The sequence below is a fragment of the Panthera onca genome, chromosome A1 (assembly GCF_046562875.1).
Source record: "Panthera onca isolate mPanOnc1 chromosome A1, mPanOnc1 haplotype 2, whole genome shotgun sequence".
Lineage (NCBI taxonomy): Eukaryota > Metazoa > Chordata > Mammalia > Carnivora > Felidae > Panthera > Panthera onca.
Window position 1 is genome coordinate 201,542,869 of NC_138339.1, and position 16,877 is coordinate 201,559,745.

General features: G+C 37.8%; 1 long non-coding RNA gene across 1 annotated transcript in view; it reads right to left on the reverse strand.

Moving 5' to 3' along the window:
- Nucleotides 1-1,547: 1,547 nt before the first annotated feature.
- Nucleotides 1,548-16,877, reverse strand: part of LOC132682002 (uncharacterized) — a 309,176-nt gene continuing 293,846 nt past the window's right edge. Inside the window, exon 5 of the long non-coding RNA XR_009611385.3 lies at nucleotides 1,548-1,696. This is a non-coding gene — a long non-coding RNA (uncharacterized LOC132682002). The remainder of the gene's footprint in view (nucleotides 1,697-16,877) is intronic.

A 16,877-nucleotide genomic window follows, 5' to 3' on the forward strand; every position in this document is an offset into this window, starting at 1 on the left:
ATGAATACATAGGCTGAAAACCCTGAGATTCAGAAAGCACAATTCTTTCAAGAATTACAAGGTGTTTTGGTAGATCTGGAGCATAAGCAGGGAGGAAAAGAAAAGAAATGTGAGCTAAGGGTGGCTGATACCTAGAGGTCAGCTCTAGTTTGGATTTTTCCTGAGGGCACCGGTGTGAAATTGAAAAGTTTTTAAATGTGAAGTGGCATTCTCTCCATAGAGCCCTCCGCCCAACAGCCCCTTTTCATAGCTCAGTAGACAGAGAACGCCTGAGGCATATTCCAGAGTGAGACTATTGTGTCCTTTACAGAAGTCATTGTCACTGTCACCCTGGAGACTGTATCCTCCATGAGTCTCAGGGAAGCCAGAAGCACTGTCTTTATTCTCAGTGAAAAGTCATCCATAATAAGGTATCCTTCCCTGAACCTCTAAGTAGATAGTTTTTTTTTGATTGTTTGCTATATTTTTCTTTGACAATATGACCCAAAAAGCATTTTTCTCAGTGGAATGCACCTCATCACATCTTAAATGCCCGGAAGGGCTATGGGTAGGTGAAAAATGCAAGGCAGTCTCCTGTTCAAATTTTTGACCTTCCACATTTTCTGAAGAGAAATGGAGGTGCTGATGGAGAGGGTGATCCCAACTGGAACAGAGCTCATGCTCTAGGACCCAGAAGCCAAGGTTAAAGAGAAAATCTGGATCCACAGTTTCGTTAACGTTGAAAAGCTGCCCCAGAACAGAATCAGAACGGAGCATTGGGAACAATGTTTGAGTTCATTATATCCACTAAAGGCTGTTCTATTTATCTTTTGGCAAAGTGTGGCAAGGAAATTGTTCTTAATCAGAAAACCCTATTTTAATATCTAAAATTTCAAAATATTTTGATGAAACTTTAAATGTATTGCCTGAAAAGATTATTTCTTTTTATACTGATCTATCCAAAACCTGAAAGATGTTCCACCCCATACTTGTGTGTGGATCACAGCATGTATTACATTGTGTGTTATTTCAGGTTTTTCTCTTTTTAGAAGATAGCTTCAACTTTCATTCTGGTGCTAGTGAGTTCATGAGGAGTCATTTAACTTACAGATAAATTTTTTAATGTTTATTTTTATTTTTGAGAGAAAGAGAGACAGAGACAGAGTATGAGTGGAGGAAGGGCAGAGACAGAGGGAGACCCAGAATGTAAAGCAGGCTCCAGGCTCTGAACTGTCAACAGAGAGCCTGACGCGGGGCTCAAACTCAGGAACCCAACCAGGAGATCATGACCTGAGCTGAAGTTGGACACTTAACCGACTAAGCCACTCAGGTGCCCCAATTTAATTTACAGATAAATAAGGTCTATTATATAATCTATTTCTCTTACCAAAATAAGGTGATTTTGTTCTTGTTTCTCTTTCTGTCTATAATTTTTTCTCAATTGGTTAGCAGAGTGCACTCTTAAAAAACAAGCTGTAAAATATTAAAGTGTATTTTTTAGGAGAGAGATTTTTAAACATCATGATTGACAAAAGAGTGTAAGAAATATAAATATGTACATCAGCTTCAGTGACTCCTGAGATGTAGGGTTTTTCACTGTGAGTTTAATATTCCTTTTATACAGAAATATTTTCATAACTTCTCACCAAGAATGGAAATGCCTTGTTATCTTTCTCTCCTTCTTTCTTATAAACGTCCTCTTTTGTTTTGTAGGTTGCTGTTGTGAGAATAATAAAAGATAAGGCCAAAAAAATCAAGTGTTATTTTAGTGTTGAACTTTGATACCTGTTGCTATAATCAAGGTGCTTTTATTTCATCTCTCAAAAATGAGATACATGTTTTCCTGACTAAAACTTTTCTTTTTCAATAAAACCTTACTCTATCATATATGTTTTAACTCTAAAGACAGTGCACCAGAATTCCCTCAAAGAACAAGAATACCAGGAAGTTCAAAATACATCTATCATTCTCAGAATGAGGAAAAAAAAACACCTTCTCAGTTTTTTGGGGTGCCTGGCTGGTCCAGTTGGAAGAGCATGTGACTCTTGATCTTGGGGGTGTGGGTGCTACACGTTGGGTGTAGAGATTACATAAATAAATAAATAAATAAATAAATAAATAAATAAACAAACAAACATTTAAAACAAAAACTACATCCTCTTTGATTTCTGAGAATGCAGAAAGGTAAAGGAAAAGCATTAAACCATAAAAACCAACAACAAAAAACAATATTTAGCAAAGTTTATTTTTTCAAAATAAATTATATCATTGACCTTAGTATTTTTTTAAACGTCTATGAAAGCTAAAAGAAAGCTTACTCTTTGTTAATCCCTAAAAACAGATAGTACTGGTCTTCTTTTACATTAGTTCCTGCAGAAATGTATATGGATAAATTGACATAATATTGCATATTTACACGCATACACACACACACACACACACACACACACACACACACACACATACACTTACATGTTAAAACAAAATCTTTTAAAGGCTGTAGTACTTTCCCAAATAATTATCTTTAAATAAAAATATCCATATGTTGTGGGGTGGTTGGGTGGCTCAGTCTGTTTAGCATCTGACCCTTGATTTCAACTCAGGTCATGATCTTGCTGTTTGTGGTTTCTAGCCCCACATCAGGCTGTGCACTGACAGTGCAGAGCCTGCTTTAGATCTCTTTCTCTCTCTCTGTCCCTCCCCCCACTCTCAAAAATAAATAATCATTTAAAAAATACATCCATATGTTGGGAGACAGTTCTCCATGGACTTTCTCCATAACTAAAATCAGCTTTTTCCAGATATCTTTTCAAGGATGCTTGTATAGAAAACAGCTTTGGAAGAGAGATGTAGTGCCTCTCTTCAGGGCAAAGAATAGATACATTTCCTGAACAAAATAATACACCACCTCTTTGCAGGTGTTCTTGAATATTGTGGCAGGTTTGCTAGCATCCTGCTTACAAAATTGAGGCTCTCCTAGGCTTATGGTTCCTTAGCTATGATATAAACCTGTGGTGCACATGTAGCATCTACCTGGGCCCCTCCTCAGCTCTCCTGTTGGACTTGGGGAGCAAAGGGAACTGATGCAAGCATTCAGGTCATCCTGCCTTCCTGCATGTTATGTAATACAGGCATTTGACTCCAACCTAGAAATCCCCATTCTTCTGCCACCATCCATAAATCAGGGGTAGGCAAATTTGTCCAGTTACAAATAGGCTGAAATTTCAAATTTTTTATACTTCTCAACACCTTAATGATGTGGTTTTGGACTGAAAGGGGTCTGGAGCCATCAGCCAAGAAAGAATTCTTGAGATGTATTTGGTTCAAAAAGGTGATTTTATTAAAGCACAGGGACAGGCCCCATGAGCAGAAAGAGCTGCCCTGTCACTGTGAGGAAACTGATTATATACTTGGGTGTTGGGGGAGGTAAAGGCAAGGTAAGTTTCCGAAAGGATTTTCATATGCTGAAGAAGACTTGTGATACCAGATGCCTTGATATTGTCAAGCTTAAGCTGTTTTTCCCTCTAGCAGAGCATTAACATTAAGACAGTAGGGAATTCCTGTTATATTCTGCCTGCCTTAAGTATTTGTCAATGGGCTGCAGGCTATAAGGAAATTTAATTTTATCTACCATTTCCTTCTACCTTTGTTTCCCATATCACTTACTATATACACAACTAGCAAATAATGTAAAACAACATCTATCTTATGTATGCTTCTATTGTTGATATATGATTACTTAGGTAAAGCACACAGTTCTTTTTCTTCTAATTTTTTTTTTTTTTGATAGAGAGAGAGCACATGCAAGCACACAAGTGGGGGTGGGGGGCCAGAAGGAGAGAAAGAGAATCCCAAGCATATTCCATGCTTAGCACCATCCCACGACCCCAGGATCATGACCTGAGCAGAAACCAAGGATCAGATGCTCAACTCAGGTGCCCCAAGTGCACAGTTCTTAAATGTACAAATTAATGAGTTTTGACTAACATATACCTACCATATCCCCCACAAAATATAGACAAGTTCTATAACTTTGGTGATTTCTTTTGTATCTCTTTCAACCAGCCCCTACTATGAACATTTTCAGTCAAAAATTGTTCTTATTTCTTTCCCCATAAATTAGTTTGCCTGTTCTTGAAGTTCATTTGTATTAAAACATTTGTATGGGTTCTTTTTAGTCTACTGCTTGTTCTCAAAATAATGTCCTGAAAGTCATCCATACTGTTGTGTAGATTGTATCTTGCTATTTATTGCTGAGTAGAATTTCATAGAATTTATTTGTACAATTTGTTACCCATTCTTGTTTTGATAGACACTTATATTTTTTCCAGTTTTTAGTTCTTATGAGTAAAACTGCATCAAATATTCCTTATAAGTCTCTTTGTGAACATATGTTGGGTAAATATCTAAAAGTGTTTATAATATAAAACAGGTATATGGCATACATTTAGCTTTTAAAGAAACTGTCAACTAGATTGGCAAAGTGGCTCTACCATTTTATACTCCTACTAGGAAAGTATGAAAGTTCCAGTTATTCTTCATCATCGCCAACGTTTTGGTTTTTTAATTGTACCCATCCTAGTGAGTGTAGAGTTTGTTTTGCATTTCCATAATGAGAAACAATGTTGAGTAATTTTTCATGTGCTCACTGGTTATTGGTATATATTCTTTTGTGAAATGTCTGACCGAATTTTGCTTATTAAAAAAAATTGTGCTATTTATCTTATCACTGATTTGTAGAGATCTTTTATATATCATTTTTCAGACACACATGCATAGACACACATACTCATATATTATATGTGTACATGTATTAAATACTTCCAATCTATAGCTTTCATTTTTATGTTCTACTGGTAAATTCTGATTAATGAGTTTTATTTTTTGTGAAGTTCTATTTATCTTTTTAAAAATTTTTGATAAGGGCACTGTGGGTTCAACCCATTTTAAACTAATTTTTTTTATGGTTTGAGATATGGGTTAAAGTATATTGTTTTTCTCTATAGACACTGTTTTTCTTAAAAGATATCCAGTTGCAGCACGACTGACAATAGCCAAAGTATGGAAAGAGTCCGAGTATCCATCGACTGATTAATGGATAAAGAATATGTGGTATATATACACAATGAAATATTACTTGGTGATCAAAAAAGAATGAAATGTTGCCATTGCAACAACATGAATGGAACTACAGTGCATTATACTAAGTGAAGTAAGTCAGTCAGGGAAAGACAAATATTACGTGACTGTGGAATTTAAGATACAAAACAGATGAACATAAGGGAAGGGAAACAAAAATAATATAAAAATAGAGAGGGATACAAACCATAAGAGACTCTTAAATACAGAGAACAAACTTAGGATTGCTGGAGGGGTGCTGGAGCGGATGGGCTAAATAGGCAAGGGGCATTAAGGAGGACACTTGTTGGGATGAGCACTGGATATTATATGTAAGTGAAAAATCACTAAATTCTATTCCTGAAAACATTATTACACTATATATTAACTAACTTGGATTTAAATTAAGAAAATAAAGATATCCAGCTGTTCTACTATTTTGTTGAAGACTTGCCCTTCTCCAATGAACTGCACTGATGCAATTCAACTGCCTATGTATGTGTGTATCTTAACATATTACATGCCTATAGTATCCCAAAGCTGAACTCAATAGTCATTTCCAGGTGTGTTGGTATTTATTTGGTATTTGTAATTTTGATTAATAATTAATTTTTTATCTGTACCTGAATATAGTACTTATATATCAGCCCCAAAGCTATTTCTGCATGAAAAAATAAAGTTTTCCAAATAAAAATTTCAGTTTTGGTCTAAAATACCATGTTCAGATTAATACCTTGATTGTCTCAAAATATAAAGAATATTTTACAAAAGCAGCATATAGATAGCTTTAAACAGATGTTTATGAACTATTTTATAGACCATATAAGACCATTAACAAAAAGGCTAATGTTTATTGGCTGTCTAATTCTCAAATCTCTTATTTTGAATCAAATTTGCATAGGTTCCCAGTGCTCTTCAATATAAAACATACTATTTGTAAATACATACTATAGAAGAAATCCATTGAGAATGTGAAGTAGTAAGATATTCTCCCTCTGGGGGCACCTGGGTGACTCAGTTTGTTATGCATCTGACTTTGCCTCAGGTCATGATCTCACAGTTCAGGAGTTTGAGCCCCACCTCAGGCTTGGTGCTGACAGCTCAGAGCCTCCAGATGGATTCAGATTCTGTCTCTCCTCTCTCTGCCCCTCCCCCACTTGTACTCTGTCTCTCTCTGTCTCTCTCTCAAAAAACTAAACATTAAAAAAATAAATAAGGCTTGAATATGGGGGGGTTCCGGAAGATGGCGGCGTAGGAGGACGCGGGGCTCACAGCGCGTCCTGCCAATCACTTAGATTCCACCTACACCTGCCTAAAGAACCCAGAAAACCGCCAGAGGATTAGCAGAAGGGAGTCTCCGGAGTCAAGCGCAGACTAGAGGCCCACGGAAGAGGGTAGGAAGGGCGGCGAGGCGGTGCGCGCTCCACGGACTGGCGGGAGGGAGCCGGGGCGGAGGGGCGGCTCGCCGGCCAAGCAGAGCCCCCGAGTCTGGCTGGCAAAAGCGGAGGGGCCGGACAGACTGCGTTCCGACAGCAAGCGCGACTTAGCGTCTGGGAGGTCATAAGTTAACAGCTCTGCTCGGAAAGCGGGAAGGCTGGAGGACAAAGGGAGGGAGAGCTGCTGAGCCCCCGGACGGCAGAGCTCAGCTTGGCGGGGAACAAAGGCGCCAGCGCCATCTCCCCCGCCCATCCCCCAGCCAAAATCCCAAAGGGAACCAGTTCCTGCCAGGGAACTTGCTCGCTCCGCGCAAACACCCAACTCTGTGCTTCTGCGGAGCCAAACCTCCGGCAGCGGATCTGACTCCCTCCCGCTGCCACAGGGCCCCTCCTGAAGTGGATCACCTAAGGAGAAGCGAGCTAAGCCTGCCCCTCCAGCCCCCGTGCACCTTGCCTACCCACCCCAGCTAATACGCCAGATCCCCAGCAACACAAGCCTGGCAGTGTGCAAGTAGCCCACACGGGACACGCCACCCCACAGTGAATCCCGCCCCTAGGAGAGGGGAAGAGAAGGCACACACCAGTCTGACTGTGGCCCCAGCAGTGGGCTGGGGGCAGACATCGGGTCGGACTGCGGCCCCGCCCACTAACTCCAGTTATACACCACAGCACAGGGGAAGTGCACTGCAGGCCCTCACCACGCCAGGGACTCTCCAAAATGACCAAACGGAAGAATTCCCCTCAGAAGAATCTCCAGGAAATAACAACAGCTAATGAACTGATCAAAAAGGATTTAAATAATATAACAGAAAGTGAATTTAGAATAATAGTCATAAAATTAATCGCTGGGCTTGAAAACAGTATACAGGACAGCAGAGAATCTCTTGCCACAAAGATCGAGGGACTAAGGAACAGTCACGAGGAGTTGAAAAACGCTTTAAACGAATTGCAAAACAAAATGGAATCCACGATGGCTCGGCTTGAAGAGGCAGAGGAGAGAATAGGTGAACTAGAAGATAAAGTTATGGAGAAAGAGGAAGCTGAAAGAAAGAGAGATAAAAAAATCCAGGAGTATGAGGGGAAAATTAGAGAACTAAGTGATACACTAAAAAAAAATAATATACGCATAATTGGTATCCCAGAGGAGGAAGAGAGAGGGAAGGGTGCTGAAGGGGTACTTGAACAAATTATAGCTGAGAACTTCCCTGAACTGGGGAAGGAAAAAGGCATTGAAATCCAAGAGGCACAGAGAACTCCCTTCAGACGTAACTTGAATCGATCTTCTGCACGACATATCATAGTGAAACTGGCAAAATACAAGGATAAAGAGAAAATTCTGAAAGCAGCAAGGGATAAACGTGCCCTCACATATAAAGGGAGACCTATACGACTCGTGACTGATCTCTCCTTTGAAACTTGGCAGGCCAGAAAGGCTTGGCACGATATCTACAGTGTGCTAAACAGAAAAAATATGCAGCCGAGAATCCTTTATCCAGCAAGTCTGTCATTTAGAATAGAAGGAGAGATAAAGGTCTTCCCAAACAAACAAAAACTGAAGGAATTTGTCACCACGAAACCAGCCCTACAAGAGATCCTAAGGGGGATCCTGTGAGACAAAGTACCAGAGACATCACTACAAGCATAAAACATACAGACATCACAATGACTCTAAACCCATATCTTTCTATAATAACACTGAATGTAAATGGATTAAATGCGCCAACCAAAAGACATAGGGTATCAGAATGGATAAAAAAACAAGACCCATCTATTTGCTGTTTACAAGAGACTCATTTTAGATCTGAGGACACCTTTAGATTGAGAGTGAGGGGATGGAGAACTATTTATCATGCTCCTGGAAGCCAAAAGAAAGCTGGAGTAGCCATACTTATATCAGACAAACTAGACTTTAAATTAAAGGCCGTAACAAGAGATGAAGAAGGGCATTATATAATAATCACAGGGTCTATCCACCAGGAAGAGCTAACTATTATAAATGTCTATGCGCCAAATACCCGAGCCCCCAGATATATAAAACAATTACTCATAAACATAAGCAACCTTATTGATAAGAATGTGGTCATTGCAGGGGACTTTAACACCCCACTTACAGAAATGGATAGATCATCTAGACACACAGTCAATAAAGAAACAAGGGCCCTGAATGATACATTGGATCAGATGGACTTGACAGATATATTTAGAACTCTGCATCCCAAAGCAACAGAATATACTTTCTTCTCGAGTGCACATGGAACATTCTCCAAGATAGATCATATACTGGGTCACAAAACAGCCCTTCATAAGTTTACAAGAATTGAAATTATACCATGCATACTTTCAGACCACAATGCTATGAAGCTTGAAATCAACCACAGGAAAAAGTCTGGAAAACCTCCAAAAGCATGGAGGTTAAAGAACACCCTACTAACGAATGAGTGGGTCAACCAGGCAATTAGAGAAGAAATTAAAACATATATGGAAACAAATGAAAATGAAAATACAACAATCCAAACGCTTTGGGATGCAGCGAAGGCAGTCCTGAGAGGAAAATACATTGCAATCCAGGCCTATCTCAAGAAACAAGAAAAATCCCAAATACAAAATCTAACAGCACACCTAAAGGAAATAGAAGCAGAACAGCAAAGGCAGCCTAAACCCAGCAGAAGAAGAGAAATAATAAAGATCAGAGCAGAAATAAACAATATAGAATCTAAAAAAACTGTAGAGCAGATCAACGAAACCAAGAGTTGGTTTTTTGAAAAAATAAACAAAATTGACAAACCTCTAGCCAGGCTTCTCAAAAAGAAAAGGGAGATGACCCAAATAGATAAAATCATGAATGAAAATGGAATGATTACAACCAATCCCTCAGAGATACAAACAATTATCAGGGAATACTATGAAAAATTATATGCCAGCAAATTGGACAACCTGGAAGAAATGGACAAATTTCTAAACACCCACACTCTTCCAAAACTCAATCAGGAGGAAATAGAAAGCTTGAACAGACCCATAACCAGCGAAGAAATTGAATCGGTTATCAAAAATCTCCCAACAAATAAGAGTCCAGGACCAGATGGCTTCCCAGGGGAGTTCTACCAGACGTTTAAAGCAGAGATAATACCTATCCTTCTCAAGCTATTCCAAGAAATAGAAAGGGAAGGAAAACTTCCAGACTCATTCTATGAAGCCAGTATTACTTTGATTCCTAAACCAGACAGAGACCCAGTAAAAAAAGAGAACTACAGGCCAATATCCCTGATGAATATGGATGCAAAAATTCTTAATAAGATACTAGCAAATCGAATTCAACAGCATATAAAAAGAATTATTCACCATGATCAAGTGGGATTCATTCCTGGGATGCAGGGCTGGTTCAACATTCGCAAATCGATCAACGTGATACATCACATTAACAAAAAAAAAGAGAAGAACCATATGATCCTGTCAATCGATGCAGAAAAGGCCTTTGACAAAATCCAGCACCCTTTCTTAATAAAAACCCTTGAGAAAGTCGGGATAGAAGGAACATACTTAAAGATCATAAAGGCCATTTATGAAAAGCCCACAGCTAACATCATCCTCAACGGGGAAAAACTGAGAGCTTTTTCCCTGAGATCAGGAACACGACAGGGATGCCCACTCTCACCGCTGCTGTTTAATATAGTGCTGGAAGTGCTAGCATCAGCAATCAGACAACAAAAGGAAATCAAAGGCATCAAAATTGGCAAAGATGAAGTCAAGCTTTCGCTTTTTGCAGATGACATGATATTATACATGGAAAAGCCGATAGACTCCACCAAAAGTCTGCTAGAACTGATACATGAATTCAGCAAAGTTGCAGGATACAAAATCAACGTGCAGAAATCAGTTGCATTCTTATACACTAACAATGAAGCAACAGAAAGACAAATGAAGAAACTGATCCCATTCACAATTGCACCAAGAAGCATAAAATACCTAGGAATAAATCTAACCAAAGATGTAAAAGATCTGTATGCTGAAAACTATAGAAAGCTTATGCAGGTAATTGAAGAAGATATAAAGAGATGGAAAGACATTCCCTGCTCATGGATTGGAAGAATAAATATTGTCAAAATGTCAATACTACCCAAAGCTATCTACACATTCAATGCAATCCCAATCAAAATTGCACCAGCATTCTTCTCGAAACTAGAACAAGCAATCCTAAAATTCATATGGAACCACAAAAGGCCCCGAATAGCCAAAGTAATTTTGAAGAAGAAGACCAAAGCAGGAGGCATCACAATCCCAGACTTTAGCCTCTACTACAAAGCTGTCATCATCAAGACAGCATGGTATTGGCATAAAAACAGACACATAGACCAATGGAATAGAATAGAAACCCCAGAACTAGACCCACAAACGTATGGCCAACTCATCTTTGACAAAGCAGGAAAGAACATCCAATGGAAAAAAGACAGTCTCTTTAACAAATGGTGCTGGGAGAACTGGACAGCAACATGCAGAAGGTTGAAACTAGACCACTTTCTCACACCATTCACAAAAATAAACTCAAAATGGATAAAGGACCTGAATGTGAGACAGGAAACCATCAAAACCTTAGAGGAGAAAGCAGGAAAAGACCTCTCTGACCTCAGCCGTAGCAATCTCTTACTCGGCACATCCCCAAAGGCAAGGGAATTAAAAGCAAAAGTGAATTACTGGGACCTTATGAAGATAAAAAGCTTCTGCACAGCAAAGGAAACAACCAACAAAACTAAAAGGCAACCAACGGAATGGGAAAAGATATTTGCAAATGACACATCGGACAAAGGGCTAGTATCCAATATCTATAAAGAGCTCATCAAACTCCACACCCGAAAAACAAATAACCCAGTGAAGAAATGGGCAGAAAACATGAATAGACACTTCTCTAAAGAAGACATCCGGATGGCCAACAGGCACATGAAAAGATGTTCAACGTTGCTCCTTATCAGGGAAATACAAATCAAAACCACACTCAGATACCACCTCACGCCAGTCAGAGTGGCCAAAATGAAGAAATCAGGAGACTATAGATGCTGGAGAGGATGTGGAGAAACAGGAACCCTCTTGCACTGTTGGTGGGAATGCAAATTGGTGCAGCCGCTCTGGAAAGCAGTGTGGAGGTTCCTCAGAAAATTAAAAATAGACCTACCCTATGACCCAGCAATAGCACTGCTAGGAATTTATCCAAGGGATACAGGAGTACTGATGCATAGGGGCACCTGTACCCCAATGTTTATAGCGGCACTCTCAACAATAGCCAAATTATGGAAAGAGCCTAAATGTCCATCAACTGATGAATGGATAAAGAAATTGTGGTTTATATACACAATGGAATACTACGTGGCAATGAGAAAAAATGAAATATGGCCTTTTGTAGCAACATGGATGGAACTGGAGAGTGTGATGCTAAGTGAAATAAGCCATACAGAGAAAGACAGATACCATATGGTTTGACTCTTATGTGGATCCTGAGAAACATAACAGAAACCCATGGGGGAGGGGAAGAAAAAAAAAAAAAAAAAAAAAAAAAAAAAAAGAGGTTAGAGTGGGAGAGAGCCAAAGCATTAGAGACTGTTAAAAACTGAGAACAAACTGAGGGTTGATGGGGGGTGGGAGGGAGGGCAGGGTGGGAGGGAGGGCAGGGTGGGTGATGGGTATTGAGGAGGGCACCTTTTGGGATGAGCACTGGGTGTTGTATGGAAACCAATTTGACAGTAAATTTCATATATTAAAAAAAAAAAAAAAAAAAGAAAAAAAATGCTTGAATATGCATTAAAAAAAATCAGAGAAAACGACAAAATAAATAAATAAATAAATAAATAAATAAAGTAAAATAAACATTTTTTTAAAAAGACATTCTATCTCTGTACATATACAAGAAATAATAATATCTGCCAACAGAAATACAATTTATAATTCTTCAAAGAACTATAGAGAGCTTTTAAGACTCATTTTAGTACAGCATAGTTATTACTTCCTGAATGAAACCTTTAGGATAATGGATTTTTAAAATTCTCTTTTCTCAAGCCATTCAATCCAAACTTCCTGAAATATTTTGCAAAAGCCTAGAAATGTTACTAATGTTAATGTACAGTTTCATATTTAAAGTCCCTATAAATGATAGTTTTAGATGTTATACATCTCTAATAGATAATTTCCATTACATTTTAGTAATGTACACACCACAGGAGATGATAATAGACATGGAAACCAAACTTAACGTTAATGAACTTTCTACATATTAGACACTTTGGGTAAAGTTTTTGCATGGTGTGCAAGGGAGTGGAAGTACAACTCTAATTGGCCTTAATTGGAGATGCATAATTAATTCTCTTCATACTGTGCTAAAATTCCAGTGTCTGTTGTTTCAATTGGCCTCTAAATAGGAAGATGAAAAAATGTGGTATAGTAATAATGTTTATGAAATAAACTTTGAAATATAAAATACTTCTTATAAAATAATCATGGATCTTTTTATATTGGTATGTGAATTATTTTTCCTTTCGTTTAAGACTACAAACTAATATTTAAATATATGTGTTGGAAAGATGATTGTATGAATTCTCCTTATACAAACTAGCAGTTTTAAAAGTCACTTATAAAAGAACTCACCAAACTCCACACCCAAAAAACAAATAATCCAGTGAAGGAATGGGCAGAAGATATGAATAGACACTTTTCCAAAGAAAAAATCCAGATGGCCAATAGACACATGAAACGATGTTCAACGTCACTCATCATCGGGGAAATACAAATCAAAGCCACACTGAGATACTACCTCACACCAGTCAGAGTGACTAAAATGAACAACTCAGGAAACTACAGATGCTGGCGAGGATGTGGAGAAACGGGAACCCTCTTGCACTGTTGGTGGGAATGCAAATTGGTGCAGCCGCTCTGGAAAACAGTGTGGAGGTTCCTCAAAAACTTAAAACTAGATCTACCCTATGACCCAGCAATAGCACTGGTAGGAATTTACCCAAGGGATACAGGAGTGCTGATGCACAGGGGCACTTGTACCCCAATGTTTATAGCAGCACTTTCAACAATAGCCAAATTATGGAAAGAGCCTAAATGTCCATAAAGTGATGAATGGATAAAGAAATTGTGGTTTATATACACAATGGAGTACTACATGGCAATGAGGAAGAATGAAATATGGCCTTTTGTAGCAACGTGGATGGAACTGGAGAGTGTTAAGCTAAGTCATACAGAGAAAGACAGATACCATATGTTTTCACTCTTATGTGGATCCTGAGAAACTTAACAGAATTGGGGAGGGGGAAGGGAAGGGGAAAAAAAAGTTACAGAGAGGGAGGGAGGCAAACCATAAGGGAAACCATAAACTCGTGAATGCTGAGAACAAACTGAGGGTTGATGGAGGGTGGGGGAGAAGGGAAAGTGGGTGATAGACATTGAGGAGGGCACTTGTTGGGATAAGCACTGGGTATTGTATGAACACCAATTTGACAATAAATTGTATTTAAAAAAAAAGTCACTGGGGAGCCTGGGTGGCTCTGTCTGTTAAGCATCTGACTTCGGCTCAGGTCAGGATCTCACAGTTTGTGAATTTGGGCCCCATGTCGGGCTCTGTGCTGACAGCTCACAGCCTGGAGCCTGCTTTGGATTCTGTGTGTCTCCCTCTCTCTCTGCCCCTCCTCTGCTCACACTCTCTTTCTCTCTCTCAAAAATAAATACACATTAAAAATGTTTTAAAAAGTCACTTACAAGAGTATGGTATAGTGGAACTTATAAATAAATAAATAAAATTAAGGTTTGAGATTAAACTTTCAAAAAAAGTACTAAAATAAATCAGGAAGAATTCTGAAGTAATATAAATTACTTCAGGATTGATTGCCAGTCTTAAATAAATTCATAAAATAATAATTTGAATCCTCTATTTTATTATTCCCCCAAACACTACATCATGAAAATTTATATTACTGTCATAATGATATGAGAGAATTTTTAAATGCAGAGAAGAAAGCACGATTATGGAAAAGAAACAGAAAAACAAAACATGATGTTGCAACTATGAAACCATTTTAATTTTGTTTCAAATCCATTTAAATGCATTTTTAGTTCAATAATGGATTGACTATAATCAGATCACATTACGCTATAATTGACTCATTGAGTTTAATGTGACAAGAGGTTGTTAAGAGGCATGTCTTGTATATTATTTATTTGAAAGATCAATTTTTGGATGATCTTATTGATGTCTACAGATAAGCTGATGATGCAATCCAGAATTGGGAATTGGGGATACTGTTATTTCTTCCCTGTGAGAGTACTTATAGTTAAAATCTTTGTCTTTATGTTAAAATAATTATATATGTCTTTATCTTCAAAATAACCAAAAACATCTGTACTTTGCCGATAAACCTCCATGAAGTTTAAAAATAACTGAATTACTGAAGGCAAAAATGCAGTTTCCTCCTGTGCAGTATGTTTCTATCAATACTGCATATGTCCTTTGTTATGACTTAACACATGATGTAATTTACAAGTACTTGAAAAATTACCAAGTATATTTTATCAATAGAGAGGACTATTTTCATTGATTCATTCAAAGAAGATGTTTTAATGTTTTAACTATTCTCAACTCCTCACATATGGAAGAATGGTTATTATTATTGCCCAATATTCCTGGATAATTGCTTGAACACTATATAATCCAACAAAACTGATAACTATAAAAGTTTAGAGAAAATATGTCCATCATTCTAATTTTTCTGTGACAATGGTTCACGCATATGGCTTATGATGAAACACAACTGGAGATTAAATTCATTGAGTTACAAAGTGTATCTATATTAACTCCACAGATGATATGAAATACTTCCAGTATTAAAAAATGAGAAAACCCTGGGGTGCCTGGGTGACTCAGTTGGTTGAGCATCTCACTTTGGTTCAGGTCATGATCTCACAGTTCGTGAGTTCCAGCCCCAGGTGTGGCTCTGTGCGGACAGCTCAGAGCCTGGAGCCTGCTTCGGATTCTGTGTCTCCCTCTCTCTCTGCCCCTCCTCCACTTGCTCTCTGTCTCTCTCTCTCAAAAATAAACAATTTTTTTTAAATGGGAAAACCCTAATGTTTAATATTGGAAAGGAGCTAAAAACCTGAAATTTTGTTCAATGTATGGGAGAATGCCAGTTTTATTCACTGCTATAGATGGAGTATATTACAGTGCTGCTTCTTACAAGGTGCTCACTAAATATTTGTTGAATGAATGGATGGATGAGTAATGGCTGACACAGATAAATCAAATCAGTCAGTTTTAGAACTAGATATTTCAGTGAATACCAGTTTATTCGAATATATTTATGAAACCATCAATATCTCGGTAACAGTTTCTTTGTTGTTGTTGTTGTTGTTAAAATTAATACAATCATTTTCTAAATGTTTTAAGGAAATTCAATGCAGATTGAGTAGAAACTGCCAAATAAATGATGCCTTTCCCACTTTCGCAAAAGCTGTCAGAGTAATCTGGTTTAATCATTTCCTGCTATGATAATAGCACCCTTCTTGACCAGGAAAAAAAACAAAACCAAAAACACAACGGAACTCCTGAGCGCTAAGGGATGAAATGGAAGTGCCTAAAAAATCATAGCAGACTTTGGGGCACCTGGGTAGCTCAGTCAGTTAATCATCCAACTCTTGATTTCAGCTCGGGTCAGGATCTCATGATTTGTGGGTTCAAGCCCTGAGTCAGGCTCTGTGCTGACAGCGTAGAGCCTGCTTTGGATTCTCTCTCTTCTCACTTTCTTTTTTTTCCCTTCTCTGCTCTCTCTCTCTCAAAATAAATAAATGAACTTAAAGAAATTTTTAAAAAATCACAATAGACTCTTTTTTTTTTAGTAGTGGTTTCAACTACTGCACTTGCAGGCTATAGTAGATACTCACATTTTGACCAGTACAAACACACATATAAAGATCTATTTGCCCTGACTACAAAAAAAAAAAAAAAAAAGCTAAATCTACAGTACATATTACAGGTAAAAATAGGACATTCATATTTGATCAGGTCTGATTCCAGTATACATACTGTTTAATCCCAATTTACTAAACCGCATGCCCAATATCTTTTTTGATGTATTATAACATATCATTCTGTAAATGCATTTTACACCAACAGTCTTAAAATGAGCTTTCCTTTACTATATTTTTTTACTGATGTAAATTATTAAATATTTATCTACTACTACATAGATACGAAAACAAAAACAGAATCCAAAAGTTGTGAAATTACTAGGTAGTCATTTAAGTTATAAGAAATATTGAAAATATTGAAGGTTTTATCATCACAGAATAAAACAAAATCTGTTTTGA